The sequence below is a fragment of the Phoca vitulina genome, unplaced genomic scaffold, assembly GCF_004348235.1.
Source record: "Phoca vitulina isolate PV1807 unplaced genomic scaffold, GSC_HSeal_1.0 scaffold46, whole genome shotgun sequence".
Classification (NCBI taxonomy): domain Eukaryota; kingdom Metazoa; phylum Chordata; class Mammalia; order Carnivora; family Phocidae; genus Phoca; species Phoca vitulina.
In genome coordinates, this window is record NW_022589749.1 from 7,704,188 (window position 1) to 7,720,888 (window position 16,701).

The window sequence follows — 16,701 nt, forward strand, 5'->3', positions numbered from 1 at the left end:
CCCCCCCCCCCCCCCCCCCCCCCGCCATCTAGTAAGAACTTCCTCTACCTTCAGATCTAGATTCCAGCAGTTCTTCCAGGTACCTTTCCCCAACTCTCCACTGTGGGCAGGTACTAAGAACACCTGGATAACGCCAGAGGTTTGTATGACCTCTTCTAGGTTACAAAGCTGTTCATGAGAATGGGTTCCCATGATGCTCCCAGCATCCCCTGGAGGCTGGCTTGGATTCAACTCATTTTCACAGATGAGGAAACCAGCTCAGAGAAGCCAGGTGACTTGCTGAAGGGCGGAGGTGAAGTTCAAGTCTGGGTCTCTTTCTCAGATGCCACAAAGGCTTCCTAACCCAGAGGTGTGGACATTTCCACCCAAGCAGCCCAGGTGGGTGTTCATGGGGACCCAGGAAAGCCAGGGCCTCCTTGCTCCAGACCAAGGGGCCTGGGTCTGGTCCATGTAGCATGGATCCTGGGTCCTGGTCTAATCTATACTTGTTTTTCAGGACTGCTGTGTGACTCTGGCAAACAACTCTACCTCTCTGTGCCTCACCATAAAAGTACCAACCTCATAGGGCTGGGATGAGGATCCACACACATAAAGTGCTCAATACAGCGCCTGGCATTTGGTCACCTTGGAACAAATGGAAGCCCTGGCTATTCCTGCCTTTCTGAGCTCTAGTCACACTGGCTTACTCTTAGTTCCTCAAAAGCACCTTCCTACCCTGGAGCCTTTGTCTGGGCAAGAGCCACTGCCACCCGTCTTCTCCTTTAACCTCTTTCTGCTAGTTAACGCTTAATCACCTTTCATATTGCAACTCAAATGCCCACTTCTTCCAGGAAGCCTGCCTTGATCAGTCAGTCATTCCTCCATCTGAGCTCTCCCAGCTGCCAGCACCTTTCCTTTACAGCGCTCATTGTACTTACAATTTTCATTGATTGGCAAGTCTACCTAATTAACACCCACTGGTCTGCAAACTCCACAAGGCAGGGCTGGGACTGCATCTGTTTTTGCTCCCGACTGGACCCCTTGTGGGTGAATGAAGTCCAACATGCAATCTGACCCAATAAACATCTGCTGATGGAAGAAATGGGGCAGTGTCTACATACAGGAGCCTTCAGGTCCGGCTGGAACAAGGTCGCCTCTGCGTTTTATCCCTCTCCTCCTGTCTGTTTGTTTAGGTGGCGGGATACTCTGACAATGGGCGTTTGTGCCGAGGTAAGCAGGTGCGCGGGAACGCTGCTGTCTTCCCTCTGTCAGCGCTCCCCCCATGCCCCGTCATTAGGCAGGGCCTGCTCAGCGGGGTATGCCATTATGTCTCCCCGGGCTGATGTAATTATACATTGACATAATTAACCCAGCAAGCGCATTAGGCAGGCCAGCTAAAAATTCATCTATAATTATTTGTTGTGTGCATGCTAATGAGTCCATCTGCACTGCCTTTGTACAACACGGACAAATTAATTTACAAGTCTGGATTTTTTAATAAGTTCAAGGAAACGCTTCCTATTGTGTCCTGGTTTTTCAGAAAGGAAGAGAAAGGCCACGAGCACTTGCCGGGGTCAGGGAAGTTAGATAAACACGGGAGGGTGCGGCTCTGAGCGGGCCATGGAGGGCTCACTCTGGTTCCAAGGAGGTGGAAAAGATCCAGCTCGTGGCTCGGGGGCTCACTGGCCACGAGCCCAAATAAGCCAAACGATTACACTTGGGTGATAAAGGGTATCATCCACCTCATTTCCAGGGATCAGGGATTGACGCTTCACTCCTTCACTCTGCTCGGAGGCGCTGTGGGCCACTCCTTGCTGCCTTGCGCACTCTGTCCAGGGCGAGCTGCCTTTAGGTGGGCCTCTGGAGAGGTTGGAGGAACAGGGTTGACTGGATCCCTGCTACTTTTTTTTTTTTTGATAGAGGTCTAGCAATTCCAAGGCTCCCGTTTTTTGCCTTCATTTGCTGGTACAGGGTAGAAGATAGTGGTTAAGTTCACAGAAGCTGAAGCCCTGCTCTGGATCCAAATCTCAAGGAGCCATGAGCCTCGTTTCCCCCCTAATACAGTGGGAGACCTACGACAGTTTCTAATTCCCAGGAATTATTATTGGGAAGATTAAAAAAGATACCAACAGAGGCAATATGATTCAAGGGCTGCTGGGGCCAGCTCTGGCTCCAGACTGGCCAATAACTTTGGACAGTTAGTTAACCTCTCAGAGCCTCCATTTTCTCATCTGTAAAATGGGGCCACGTTATGACGTCTGGATGAGAGAACACAGAGATCTGCACGGTGCTAGGTGCATAGCTGGGTTTGGTTAGTGTGATAAGGCTGCTATTATGTGAGGGGAGGCAGCATGCCTGGTCCTGTGGTGATCTGGAGGCCAGCTGTCTGCTTGGTGATGCTCTGCGGAATCTCGGGATCAGGTATGGCCTCATATATTCTCATCAGTCCCCAGGAGATCCAGAATCTAATAATCCTGCTTTGAACTCCACTCTGGGACCCAAAAATTCCAGCGTGGAAAGTCATACTGGGGAGGGACCAAAAGGGTCCCCAGTGCACAGAGAGGGAAAAGTGGGGTCCTGTGACTTCCCTGAAGTCTGCCAGCGAGTTGGTGGCAGGACTGAGATAGGTCCTTGGGCCTCTTCTTCCCATACTTCCTTCCTGGTTCCCCGATTTGAGGGAGAAGGTGTCAGGGGGTATTCAGATGACTCAGCCAAAGTCAAACTGTGACCGAATCTAACAACCAAAAGCACTTTACACGGATTAGAATTCCTACAGTCTTCACCACAGTACTATGAGGTAGGTACTGTTGTGTCCCCATTTTACAGATGGGGGAACTGAGGCATAAAGGGGCAGGGTGAAGTCATTTCCCCAAGGTAAGGCCCAGTAAGGTAGATGTTGCTAGTCTCCATTTTCCAGACAAGAAAATGAAGGCCCAGAGAAGAGATGCCATGTGCCCAAGGTCACGTAGCTCAGAAGTGGCAGAGGTGGGATTTGAACTCAGGGTGCCAGGTGATTCTTTGTAGTAGGCCAAGCTGCCTTGAGGCAGGACACGGGGATTTTTTACTATTAGGCCAGGAGCCTGAGACTGATGGCTCTGTTCCTTGGCCTTGCTGTCAGCTTGCTGTGTGGCCTTGGACAGAGCACCAGACCTCCCTGGGCTCTCCGTTCAAATTCCTATTACAGGCATATCAACACTGGTTGTCAATCAGATAGGGGTGGGGTCCTGTCAAAGTGAGTGCTTTTGGCCCTGGGCCTATCCCTTAGAGCCGGGATGCTTGGCAGAAAGATTAGAGACCCTCACAGGCTAGCTTGACACAAGGGGTGCAAATGTTATGAATTCCCAAACCACCCTCAGACAGAGGGGGAGGGGGCCAGGCTGGGAGACTGAGGGTCAGTTCCCTGCTGTGACATCTCCAGAGAAAGTCACTTAGGCTCTGTGTGTCTCAGTTTCCCCGTTGGTAAAATGGGGACAGCAGGACCTAATGCATACGGCTGTGCAGGGATCCCCTGAGATGCTGAGCCCTGTAACGGTGCCTGGCACCCAGCAGACTCTTAAGTGAGTGTTGCCCTTACGCTTATCATTAAGACTTGTGGCAGCCATGGAAACTCCTGCAAGGGGTCGGTGACACAGCAGGGGCTGTACTTCTGATCTACTGTAGTGTTAGCTCAGGCCACGCCTGTCTGGGGCTGCTCCCAGCCCAACCGAGCATGTCAGGGGGTGCGGAGCAGGGCCACTCTTGATGGTGCTGGGACAGGCAACCCTTGTATCATGGACTGAACTGTGTCTCTCCAAATCCATGTATTAAAGCCCTAACCCCCTGATGCGGCCGTATTTGGAGATAGGGCCTCTAATCCTCTAGGACCGGTGTCCTTATATGAAGAGTAGACACCAGAACTCTCTCTGCACGTGCACAGAGAAAGGCCCTGGGAAGGCCGCGAAGGCAGCCATCTGCAAGCTGGGAGGAGAGCCCTCACCAGAAACCAGCCTGCTGGCACCTTGATCTTGGACTTCCAGCCTCCAGAACCGTGAGAGATACATTTCTGCTGTTTAGGCCACCTGGTCTGTGGTATTGTCAGACCAGCCTGAGCAGACGAGCACACCTTGCTTCGGCACCGCCTGTCAGCCTCGCCGAGACTTTCCCAGAGCTGCACTGCAGTCTGAGGGTCTTCCCACCAAGCTTCCTTCTTCCCCTCACCCCCAGGTTCGGACCAGCATTGCCATCTAAAGGCTCTCCCTGCCTCCTCCTCTCCCTCTCCTTCATCCGCCACAGGCATCTCCCCCAATAAACCTCTTGCCTGTCTAATGCCGTCTTGGCATCTGCCTGCTTCCACAGGACCAAAACCAACATGTGACTACTCTTTCTCCTCTTGGACCCTCAGTTTTCCCATCTGTAAAATGGGGACAGCCATGGTGGCTCCCCTGTGGAGCTGCTGCTAGAATCCAGAGTCTGTGGATGTGAAACCTGTGGTGTGGTGCTGGCACTTTCCACTGAGGAGTCTGGAGTGGGCAGAGCTCACAGAGGGACCGAGGAATCCGTGTACAGGCTTCGCTCAGCACGAGTTTGTTGAGCATCTGTGGGGGGCACGGTGGTGCCTTGTCTGTGTGTAACTGACATCCCAGTCAGGTGATGTGGGTGGGGATGGGCTTTATCCTAAGGGCAGTGGGAAGTGAGTGACACGTTCTATTTCGCTTTTTTTCAAAGGCTCATCCAAGCTGCTGTGTGAGAAACGAGCTGTAGAGGGAGCCAGAGGGGAGGCTACTGGGACTGTCTGAGCTGCGATGCTGGGATCAGGGAGGCGGCTGGAGAGTGCTCAGATTCAAGAGGTAGACAGGAAGAACTGATGGGGTGCAGTGTCCTAGGTTGAATAGTGTTCCCTGAAATTCATGTCCATCCAGAACTTCGGAACTTGACCTTATTTAGAAACAGGGTCTTTGCAGAAGGAATCAAGTTAAGATGAGGTCAACTGGATTGGGGTTCACTAATCCAATGACTGGTGTCCTTTTAAGAAGAAGAGACGGCACAGAGAGACACACAGAGAAGTCCCTGCAAAGACGGAGGCAGAGACTCAAGTGATGCGTCTGCCATCGAGGATGGCCGGCCACCACCAGAGGTAGGACAGGGGACTGGAACAGGTTCTCCCTCGGAGTCTCCAGAAGGAACCGACCCTGACAGCACTTTGATTTTGAACTTCTGGCCTCCAGAACGGAGAGAATAAATTTCCATGGTTTCAAACTACCTAGTTTGTGGTAATTTGGTATGGCAGCCCCAGAAAATGAATACACCATGCTCTGGAGGACACAAGTCCAAAGTCTGCCAACAGAGCTGTGCTCTCCCCATCTGCTCCACGCCTTCCTCCCCGCTTCTGGTGTTACTGGCAATCCTTGGCGTTCCTGGGCCATTGTTTCTTGGCTTTGGCTCTGTTATCACATGGACTTCTCTGTGTGTCTCTCTCCTCTTCTTATAAGGACACCAGCATACTGAATTAGGGTCTACCTGATGACCTCTTCTTAACTTGATTACATCTGCAAAAACCCTCTTTCTAAATGAGGGTACCAGAGGTTAGGACCTCCACATATCTTTCTGGGGCACACAATTCAAACCATAACACGTGATAACTGACTGGATACCAACTGTGAGAGAGGCAGGACTGAGGAGCTGCCAAGACTCCAAGTCCCATAGGAAGGAAGTCCTCACTCAAGTCTAACCTACTTCTCTCCTGCTGCACCCATCTCACCTGGCATCCAGAGAATAAGCCCGTAGTGTAAGAGAAAGCAGCAGGTCCTGGGCTCTCACTCTACTGCATTTTTATCCTCTGCAACTACTGAGGCATTGGGCTATGGGTCGAGTAGGGTCCCTGCTCTGAAAAGTATACAACAATGATGGTCTCTTACTTCCCCGGGCATTTTCTACCCTTTATTTCCTCCCTACTGGTGCATAGTGGGAATTCTTAGCTTTTACAGTATGTGGGAAACTCATTTCTTCCCACCTCCCCTATCTGGGAGAAACTCACCGAGCCCTGAGCTATATTGCCGGGGGCTGAGTTAGGGAGGAAAAAAAATGACTAGCATCCAGACGGCTGGAAGATATGCCAAATCACACACAGGTAAAATGCTCAGCCGTGACGGCTGGCAAATCCAAGGGTTTCCCGCTTACTTTGTCCAACAGCATTATTCGATCCATCAGCTAAATGTCACTGGCTGCTCTTACAAACACAAATTGAAAGAGAGAGAAGTGACAACAGATCTTTAAAATGTTTGGAAGAGGTTTCTGAGAGGGCCTGACAGTCATGGGGAACTGGGGGGACGTCTTGCTTTTGTTCCTCAGTCTTCCCTTTCCCCTTGGGGCCCTGCTCTGGCCTTTTACATAGTAGGTGCTCAGTAAATGTGGGTTGTGTTAAGCTTCTAAGTCTGTGGTCGCTGGTTATAGCAGCAACAGGAAGCGAATACAATCCCTAATGCTGTCACTTATTCACCAGTACATTTTTACCGAGCACCTACTATGCACCAGACACCATTACTTCAGTTGCCAAATATTTTCTGAGCATCTGCTGTGTGCCAGGGAGGTTTCTGGGCCCTGGAGATAGAGCAGTGAATAAGAGGGGATTTCTGCCTTCCTGGAGTTGATACTCTAGAGAGGAGAGATGGATAAAGGACAAATAAACCAATGGGAGTAAGGGGGTAGAGAAGAAAAAGAAGGCAGGTCCAGGGCAGAGAGTGGCCTGACATGTGTGGTGGAGGGAATGGTGCTAATGAAGGCAGGCTGGTCAGGGAAGCCTTCCTTTTTTTTTTTTTTAAGATTTTATTTATTTATTTGACAGAGAGAGACATAGTGAGAGAGGGAGGGGGAGTGGGAGAGGGAGAAGCAGGCTTCCCGCGGAGCAGGGAGCCTGACGCGGGGCTCGATCCCAGGACCCTGGGATCATGACCCGAGCCGAAGGCAGACGTTTAACCGACTGAGCCACCCAGGTGCCCCAGGGAAGGCTTCTTGAAGGAGGTGACATTTGAACAGAGCCTTGAAGGAGGTGAGGGAGCTAGCAGGGGGTGAGAGAGAGAATAATCTAGACACAGGAAGCACCAGGATAAACAGCCCCCACCAGACCAAGAAAGGGTGGTGGAACCTTGTGACCAGCCCCCCCTCCCCCCAGTTACTGTCCCAGAAACGAAACTTAGCTCCATCTTCACAACAACGGACCCATTTTACAGATGAGGATGTGGGGTGAGAGAGGCTGGCAATGTCTGGGGACTTCTGGTGCCAGTTTCACCTCCCTTCCCCGTAGGCTGGTCTGGGTGCTGCCACCAGGGGTGGAAGTTGGGTTCAGAGCAGGCTCTGCCCATAACCACTCTTTTCCGGTCTTCGTTCCCCAAACTCCAGCTACCATCAATCCTGGAGCAGGTGGGGCACCCATATCTGGGAAACTAGGGCATGGGGTAGATAAGACCCCCATCCAGTGTCTTGAGCCAAAAGCTCCAGGGAACTGACATTTCTTCATATTCCCCCCACTCACATATGCCAGATGCTTTGCATATATTTACATCTCATTTAATCATCAAAACAATCAAATCATGTGAGAGATGGTTGTATCCCCATCTTCCAGAGGAGAAAACTGAGGCCTAGCAAAGGGAAGCCATCTGTTCAAGGCCACCAACCTAGACCAAGGCAGAGCTGATTTGAACCCAGTTCAGCCCAAATGCCAAGCACTGGCATGCTCACCTGACAACTTCTGCTGCATCCACCTGCCCCTAAAACATTACCAACGTGACATTTGTCCTTATGTGACTCAGTACTTTTTAACTCAAGAATATTTTAAAGGGAAATTTTGTTACATTATTGTAAATAGATAACTGGGATCCTGTATCATAAATAGAAGGTGCTTTAAACTGTAAAAATAAACACAAAGAGGGGCTGCCTGGCTGGCTCAGTCGGGAGAGCGTGCAGCTCTGGATCTCAGGGTCGTGAGTTCAAGCCCCATGTTGGGTGATAACTGATGTTATTAAATTCTAGTTAGACTCTCTTGTTACCTAAGACTGGGAGCCCGAGGCTGGCTCTCCCTTGGCTAAAGGGGGAGACTCTCAGGTGTCCTATAGGTGTTTAAGATGTTCTAGCACCGGACTGAAACTTTATCTAGAAGGAAGCATAAAGGTGACACCCAGCACGCAATGTGTTCAAAGATTTCACTGCTGTGCCAGGTACACCGGGGCTGTTCCCCGTGTCAGGTGACCCCACGAAGGGAAGTGCCACGTCCCACCAAGCCCCCAACCTCCAAAGTGACCCGTGTTCCCACTCTGGTGTCTGGCAAGCCTCCTATCCTGGTGTCAGGAGAAGTGACAAAACATCCCTGCATCTCCTCATCTGGAGCCAGAGAGCCTAGGGTTCTGCCGGGCTCAGCACTTCCAGTGGAAACCTTTCAGCCAAGACACGGAGCTGCCCAGAGCCGTGAGCGGGACTCCCCCACTTCACTCCTGCGGCAGACACACAGTCGATACATAGATGAGGGCAGTGGCAGTGGGAATCAAAGGGCTTTGGATCCAACCTAAGTGAAAAAGCCCCAAACAGGGGACCCCAAATCAGAATTGTTGTTTGACTACAACAAATCTTTTGGATTAATTGAGCACGCTGGCAGACACGGAAGATCAAATATGAACCATCCGAGGTGGCAGGTCCTGGTGGGAGTGCAGGGAGGGGGGACATTGTCAGGAAGCGCAGTGCCTTTGTCTTACAGCCATCAACCTGCTCTTTATGCACACACTGCTTAATAAAATGACTAATTCATTTTGGTTACATTGGATCTAACCCCTTAGAGAATACTGCCAACGGATTTGTAATATTTTAATACCACACCAGGCTTTACAAAGGCCCTGTCAGAGATGGGTAAAACATCGTCTATTCCCTCTTCCACCACTAGCTGATGCTGTTGGTGTTTTTTCAAAAAGTGTCTATGGGGTTGGGTTGGGGGGGGGAGCCGGGGAGCTAGGAAAAGCTGTCTCATTCCTCCCACTGTGTCCATCTGAAGGAAAGTGGCATTCAGAGCTTTTTTAGGAAAGCTGGAGTCGCGAAGGCTGTCCGAGAGGCTGTTTAGAAACACATATATGCAGAAGTATGCGTGCGCCCCTCCAAAATATCTTTGAGACAGAAGCCTTCTCCCATCTGGGCCCAGGCTCCAGGCGCCTGCATGGGTGGGAGGCTCGGGCTATTGACGGCGGCAGCGAGACTAACTCTGATCCTTTAATCTTAACTTTTCGAGAGCAGATGGGGTGTGGGGCCCTTACACACAGCCGTGAGCCATGTGTCCGCCCACCCGCTCTTCCCTCCATTGCCAGGACCGGCTGCTCCGGGGGGTCTTCTGGCTGAAGGATGGGCAGAGGGGCTGGGGAAGGTCTTCCTTCTTGGCAAGGGGTGGTGGTGGTAATGCAACAACACCAACATGCTGCGGGGACTGTTTACTGAGCACTTACTAGGTGCCAGACACTCAGAGGGCCTTCTATGCTCTGCACCATGATTACTCCTCTCCGAGGTACCAGGAGGTAAGTGTGCTTTTCTAGACCAGGGAACAGGCTGAGAGGCAGAACCAGCTACTCAGGGTCACCCAGAACCCGGATTCAAAGCCATGTCCGTTATAGTACAAATAAAGCTCCCATATACGGAGTTTCACAGAACATGCCAGGCAGGCAGCGACAGTGTGTTTTGCTTCACATTGTGCTCCTGGTGGTGAGTGGAGTGTCCAGCGAACAGTATTTGTCTACTGAAGTGCATGGGGCTGCTACTCTATACCAGGGACCACGCTCAGTGTTCTCCACTCTCACCGAATCCACCCAACTGGCCTATGATTAGCTAAGATCACTATCCATATTTTGTAATGGGGAAACTGAGGAGCAGAAAAGCGAAGAATGGTAAGGGAAGCACGACGGCAGGACAGGGATTGGCCCTGCTCTGTAGGAGGCCCTCGGGCCTGGGGTCCTGCTAGTGCTCATCCTGATATCACTCTGCTCCCTGAATTTGGAGGCTTGAGCTGGGAGAACGAGGAGTTCTTAGCTAGGGGGGTTCACTTGTTCCTCTTCTGGGTAACACACCTGCATTTCAGCAAAGGGCTCATCCTCTTAGTTTAGAACCTCTCAACCTACTGGCAACAAAGACCCTTAGCTGTTTGTCACTCTTTTTGGAGGCCAAACATCCAATGGTTTTGTCCAAATCCTTTCACTTTTTAAATTGAACCTGTGTGTAGTTTAGGAGCCAGGGGTTAAGATTCAGACTCTATTGCCTCTCTGCTGTGTGACCTCGGGCAAGTGACTTGATCTCTCCGAGCCTACATTTTCTCAGCTGCACAGTAGGACAGCTTATCTACCGTCAAGGGGGCTGTGGGGATCACAAACTTATTTCTGTAAGGGGCTGCGTGCACTGCCTGACAGCACCCCACAAACAGCCCCGCAAGGATAGCAGCTTATGCTTAGAACCACATTCAAAGCCTGACCTCTCTGAGGCGCCCCCTCTGGCTGTCTAGCCTCGGAGCCCTTTTTCTGCTGGGTGTTCTGGCCATCTGACTTTGGGTCATGTTGTCCCTGCCAGACTCCGAGTCTCTGAGGGCAGAGGAAGGCTCAGGCTTGAGTTCCCACAGGGCTCAGCTCTAGTAGGTGCTCAGAATGAACTGATGAAAAGCCACAGTTGACATGCCCGGCTTTCCTTCTGAAAGGGAACAGCCGTGCGTTGAGCACCTACTGGGTACCAGCATCATGCCAGATGCTTTCACTTCATCTTCCTCCAGTCCTTGGTTACCAGGTGAACGTTAGACTGGCGGCCATGGGGAGAGAGCGCTTCTGGCAGGGGAGACGGTGGTGTAATGCCTTCTAAAGTTAACTACCATCTTCGGGAAAATCTGGCCTTGTTCCCTACAGGATCAAGTGAGCAGAGGCATATTCAGGGAGAAAGGGAAGGAAGTGAGAGCAAACAGAAACAAGAGTTTCTCATTATACTAAAATCCTTATTTCCTATATTTGGGAAGGTGGCTTATCCACTAGATGGCGGTAGAACTAGTCATTTGGGACAAAAGCAAAGCTAAATTCTTAACCTCCCTCACTACACTTCCATCAAAGATTCATTATTTTTAAAAATTAAGGTAACAAAAGTACTAAAAAACCCCTATAACTTTCAAGCAAGAAGGGGTTTTTAAAAATATGACATGAAATCCAGAAGCCATAAAAGCAAAGGTTTGGTAAGAATTCCTACTTTCTGCAAATATTTTTTGAATGCCTGCTGTGTACCATATACAAGAGACATTATAAACAAAAAGCAAACTAGGGGAGAAGATATGAGACACGTTTACCAGGACAAAGGCTATTATCTTTAATATACAAAGAGTGTCTACAAATCAATAAGAAAGTGATCTCTTTGATATTTAAAATGGGCTACAGACACATGAACCAGTGAGTCACAAAAGAATATGAGTGGTTCATAACATATGAAAAGATAGTTAGTGTTACAAATGAATGAGTACAAAATAAATCAACAAGGAGAAAAAAAATTTTTATTCTTTCTGACCACTGATCCTGGGTTTGGGGCCAATGCATGGCTACAATCTATTTTTTTCCCCAAGTTTTCTTCCTTGTCTTCAGAACTACAGCACAGTACGAATAAGCTGCTCATTCCTGAGCACCCTAAATGCCCAACGTTGGAGAGGGGGTCCAGCAAATTACAGCACAGCCACACAAGAGACCATTGCACACAATGAACCAAAGTTACTCAGGATTTTTAATCACACAGGGAAATACCTATGCTCATGTTGGGTAAAAGGAAGGATGATTCAAAATGGTACAAGCAGAATGAACCACCGTTTTGAAGAAGTACATAGGGAAAAGATCAGAAAGAAAAACAGTGTTCCCATTGCTTCTCTAGTAGGGAGTTCTCTCTCCTTTCTACTTTTCTGTATTTTCTGAAGTTGACAGCATGTATATGTGACTTTTATAATTGGGGAGAAAAAAATTAAAACCCTAAATACCGTAAAGCATTTTCCTATTCCAGACTCAGTAACCCTGTTGCCTAAACTGCTCACCCCATGTGCTCGATAACTGACAGAACCTTGTGAGATCAGCAGTAAACGCTTGTGATCCATTTAACTTACACTCTGATGTCAGCTTTGCAATGGGCTGCTGGTTATTAGACCCTGCCAAATGCTTTCACGCCTAGCAGAGTGAGTCTTCATGTCAAATAGCGAGTAGCTTCTATTATTATCCCTCTGCTAAAGACATAGAAATCAGAGCTCAGAGAGGTTCGGGCCCCTACCTAAGGTCACACAGCTCAAAACCACCAAACTGAGAGTCCTACCCCGCTGTGTCTGACTCTGCAGCTCGAGCACCTAAGCTGACCAGCTTTGCCTCCTGAAAGAAGAAGCAGGGAGAGAAACGCCTGTCAGGAGTTGCCGTCTCCTGCACTGGATTTTTAAAAACCAAAGTAAAGCAGAAAAAACCATTCTGGGGGCACTCACCTCTCTCTTCTTATCTCTTCAGCAGTCCTCCTCTGCCTGCTCTCTTACTTGCTCTCTCCTTGTTTCCTTTTTTTCATTTTTTCTTTCTTTCCTTCAAATCCACCCCCCACCCCCTTTTACCTTTAACTAATCACTCAGTTAACAAGTTAGCTTTGTGAGGCTCGGGTCGGTACCTAGTGACTGCGGGTGCGATAAAGAAATCAGCCGTCACCGATACAGAAGTCAGAAAGGTTTAAATCAAATCATCCTCCACAACAATGACATTAATTATGCTTTTAACACGTTTTACTGCTTTTTTTCTCACTTCACGCCACATCTGTGTGAACAATATCCAAAAGATTTACGGTTTTCTTTCGTAATTACAGACATACAGGCTGCACACTTATCAAAATACTTGCTGAGCCATCACGCCATATCGCACTCTCTGCCAAAGATTTGTGTTGGCAGCAGTCATTCAAAACAAAAATGTTGAATCAGGACTTGTGTGGCTTTGGAGGGGGGTGGAAAGTATTTCGACAAATAATTTGCCTGTCAAGAAATATAAAAACAGGAGAGTGTGCATCCTGGCAAATTTTCCAGGAGTGTTATTTTTCTGGAGGGGGTTGGAGCAGTGTGTGTGTGTGTGTGTGTGTGTGTGTGTTGGGTTGGGGGAGGAGGGAGAGTGCGCAGGGGAGCTCCGAGCACCAAAACCACATCTGACATTTGGTTCTTGTGTCTGAGGATAAAATTTAATGAGAACAAAAATATGTCTTCCTAATTCCCCTAAGAAATCATTAAAACATTTTGTTATTCTTAAACGTCTCGAAAATGAATTAGAGCCCCTAAAGGGGCCGTTCGAACGGTATGTCTCCATCAGTTAAGGCTCCTTGTTCTCCAACTCAGTGACAGCTAGGGACATACGTCTCCCCCGCCTCTCCATTTCTGGGGAGCAGAGTTGCGAAATCAGACGCGTGGAGTCAGCACCAGACTTGGAACAACCCCTTTGCGGGGAGGGGCCGGAGGGCAGGAGGACCTTCTGGAAAGCTCTGCACCGGTCTTGAGAACTCTCACAGTCCCTGGCTGGCACTCTGGCCCTGTGACTGTGTTATCAGCCCTATCTCCAGAAAGATGAAGGTTTCACGGTGAACCCCAGAATTAATGACTCTTTTCTAAGCAGGGGCCGTAGCCTCTACTCACGCTCAAGCACTAGACTTGCCGGCGCTCCCCTAGGTTTGCCATGAGCAATGATTATTCGAGGGATGATCATGGTCACCTCTGCCACCAGAATGCAAGCTCCCTGAGGGCTGGACCCGTGTCTGCATTTGCAGGCTCATGGCTAGGTTCTCAGGGTCTAGCAAGTGCCAGGCACACGGCAGGCGCTTAATAAATGTTATCTGAGTAAATAAACACATGACAGGCAGAGGGCTCTAGTTAACCCCTTCTGGGAACTATCGCCCCCTCCAAAAGAGCACCCTTTCATTCAAATAACCTTCCCCCCATTTCTGCATCTGAGTCTTATTTCTCATTCATTCAAAAATTATTAGGTGCTTACTGTGTACCAGGTTCTGGGTATACAAATTCAGTATGATTCAGTTCCAGGCTTAGAGCATTTCACTTCTAGGGAAGCCAGACACATACGTGATGATGAGAGTAGCTCAGTCTCCAATTTATACAAGAGGGGGCTGGGGCTCAGGGGGTCAATTAATTCATCTGCTGTCACCCAGCAAGTAAGTGGTCCAGGTAGGATTCCAACCTGAGCCTGGAACCACAAGCCTGTCTCGGTGCTGCCCCCTGGTGCTACAGGGGAAGTATACGGGGTGAGAGGAGGAGCCTTGTGTGGGGTCTCCTAGGAGACATTTTTGGGGTCTATTGTGGGTCACTCTCCAATGTCATTTGTCGCTGAGCCTGTGGGACTGTAAGGATTGAAAACTGATGGTAAATAAGAGGGTTTATTTTCCCAATTATTTTTTTCCAGATAACTCTGATGAGAGTAGAGATATAAGCAAAGCACCTGCCAGGAACAGGGCTTCTCAGCCACATGCCTGGTGTGGTCCTCAGTGAGGGTGACAATGGCCGGGGCTGCCCCAGGGCCATGTCCTCATGGTGGGCATAGAGCCCCAAGGGCCATACTGTCCAACCCCAGCTGTTCTCACTGCTCAAACATCCTCCTTGAGAAGACCCACACAGCATGCTGCCCTCCTGGGAGTGGGGAACTGGAGGGTAGGACCAGGGCAAAGAGGATGGAGTCTGCACACTCCTCTGCAGTGGGCTGAATGGTGGCCCCTGAATATATATCCATGTCCTAATGCGTGGAGCCAGTGAATGTGACCTTATTTGGGAAAAGGGTCTTTGGCAGATGTAATTCAGTTAAGGATCCTCTGGAGAAGATCACCCTGGATTATCTGGGTGGGTCCTAAATTCAATGACTAGTGTCCTTATAAGAGAAAAGAGCTGGAGATTTGGGACCCAGACATAGGGAGGAGGGGGCCCTGTGAAGACAGAGGCAAAGACTGGAGTGATGTGGCCACAAGCCAAGAGACACCTGGAGCCACAAGAAGCTGGAAGAGGTAAGGAAGAGCCCTCCTCTAGAACCTTCAGAGGGAGCACAGCCCTGCGGACACCTTAATTTCGGATTTCTGGCCTCCAGAACTACGAGACAATAAATACCTGTTGCTTGAAGTCCCCCAGTTCGTGTTAAGTTGTTACAGGAGCTCCCCTGGGTAGCCAAGTTGTGACGCAGTGCAGCCACTCTGGACGTATTTGTTGAGCGTGCGGAGACCTGAGCCCCACTGCTCCTGGCTGTGAGACCTCAGGCGTCACACTCAACCTCTGGGTACCCCCGTGAAGGGGGCTGGTTGGCCTGTTCCCCTGGGGCTGTAACATGCAGAGGGTAGAACAACCGCTATACCAGGCGAGTGCTTTTCAAACTTCGACGTGCTCACAGAGCTCGGGGAGCTTGCCTTTTCCCATTTCTCGTGGCCTCAAGTGTTCCTTGGCTTGTGGCCACATCACTCCAACCTGTGTCTGTCTTCACAAGGCCTTCTTCCCTGTATTTCTCTGTGTTCTCTCTTCCTCTTACAAGGACACTAGTCATTGGATTTAGGGTCCACCCTGTATCCAGATGGTCTCATCTCAAGGTCCTTAACTAATCACATCTGCAAAGACCCTGCTTCTAAAGAATATCATACTCCAAGGTTCAGGGTAGACATGAATTTTGGGAGGACACTATTCAAGCCACTCTAGTTGTCCAAGACAGATGGAATGAGGGACTTTCCCACCCACAAACACAAAGATCCTGGAAATGACCTCGACATTGAGTAGAAATGACTTTGCCTTCTCCATGACTTGACTTAGTTGGGATTTCATTTTCTTCTTCATAAACCCCCCAGCCCCAGTCACCAGATAGCACTGATTCCTGTAGCTGTGTGGCAAGCCCCAGAAAGGACTGGGAGGGAGTTGGCACAGAGGGTCCCCTCCCAGCCCCACCATTGTAAGCAAATCACTTACAGCTCTCTGGGCTCCCTGTTCTGAGTCAAGAAATGAGAAGGTGGCAGAGAAGGGGCCATTTTGGAAAAGGGAAACTTTTTTACAGAGGTGCATCTACGTATCTTAGGGGTACAGGTGAATGTTTTCAAACTACTCACAGCTCTGTAATCCACACCAAGATCAAGAAACAGCATCTATGGCCCCCAGAAACCCCTTCTGGGAACTATCGCCCCCTCCAAAAGAAACCACTCTCTTGACTTCTAACAGCACAGGTTAACTTTTTTTTTTTTTTAGTTGAGGTGAAATTCTTAGAACATATAATTTACCACTTTAAAGTGAACAGTTCAGTGGGATCTGGCATATTCATGAAGTTGCACAACCACCACCCCCATCTAGTCTCAGAGCATTTTTATCCCCCTAAAAGGAGACCCCACACCCATTAGCAGTCACCCCCCCCCCCCCCCCCCAATCTGATATCGCTCTTTTAGATTTGCCTATTTTGGACATTCCATATAAGTGGAGTCTTAGGTTATGTGACCTTCGTGTCTGGCTTCTTTCACTCAGCATCATGTTTGTGAGGCTCATCCATGTTAGAGCAGGTGTCAACGCTTCACTCCTTTTTATGGCTGAATCCTAATTCCATTGTACCACATTTTATTTATCTATTCATCCATTGATGGACATTTGGGTTGTTTCCCCCTTTTGGGCGTTGTAAATAGTGCCGACAGATTAATTTTTGTCTGTCTTCATATTTTATGTAAAGAGAGTCATATAAGTATGTG

The 16,701-nt window shown here is 49.3% G+C and overlaps 1 protein-coding gene across 5 annotated transcripts in view; it reads right to left on the reverse strand.

Annotated features, from left to right (window-relative positions):
- Window positions 1-16,701, reverse strand: part of CUX2 (cut like homeobox 2) — a 257,032-nt gene that overhangs the window by 41,007 nt on the left and 199,324 nt on the right. The window lies entirely within an intron of this gene.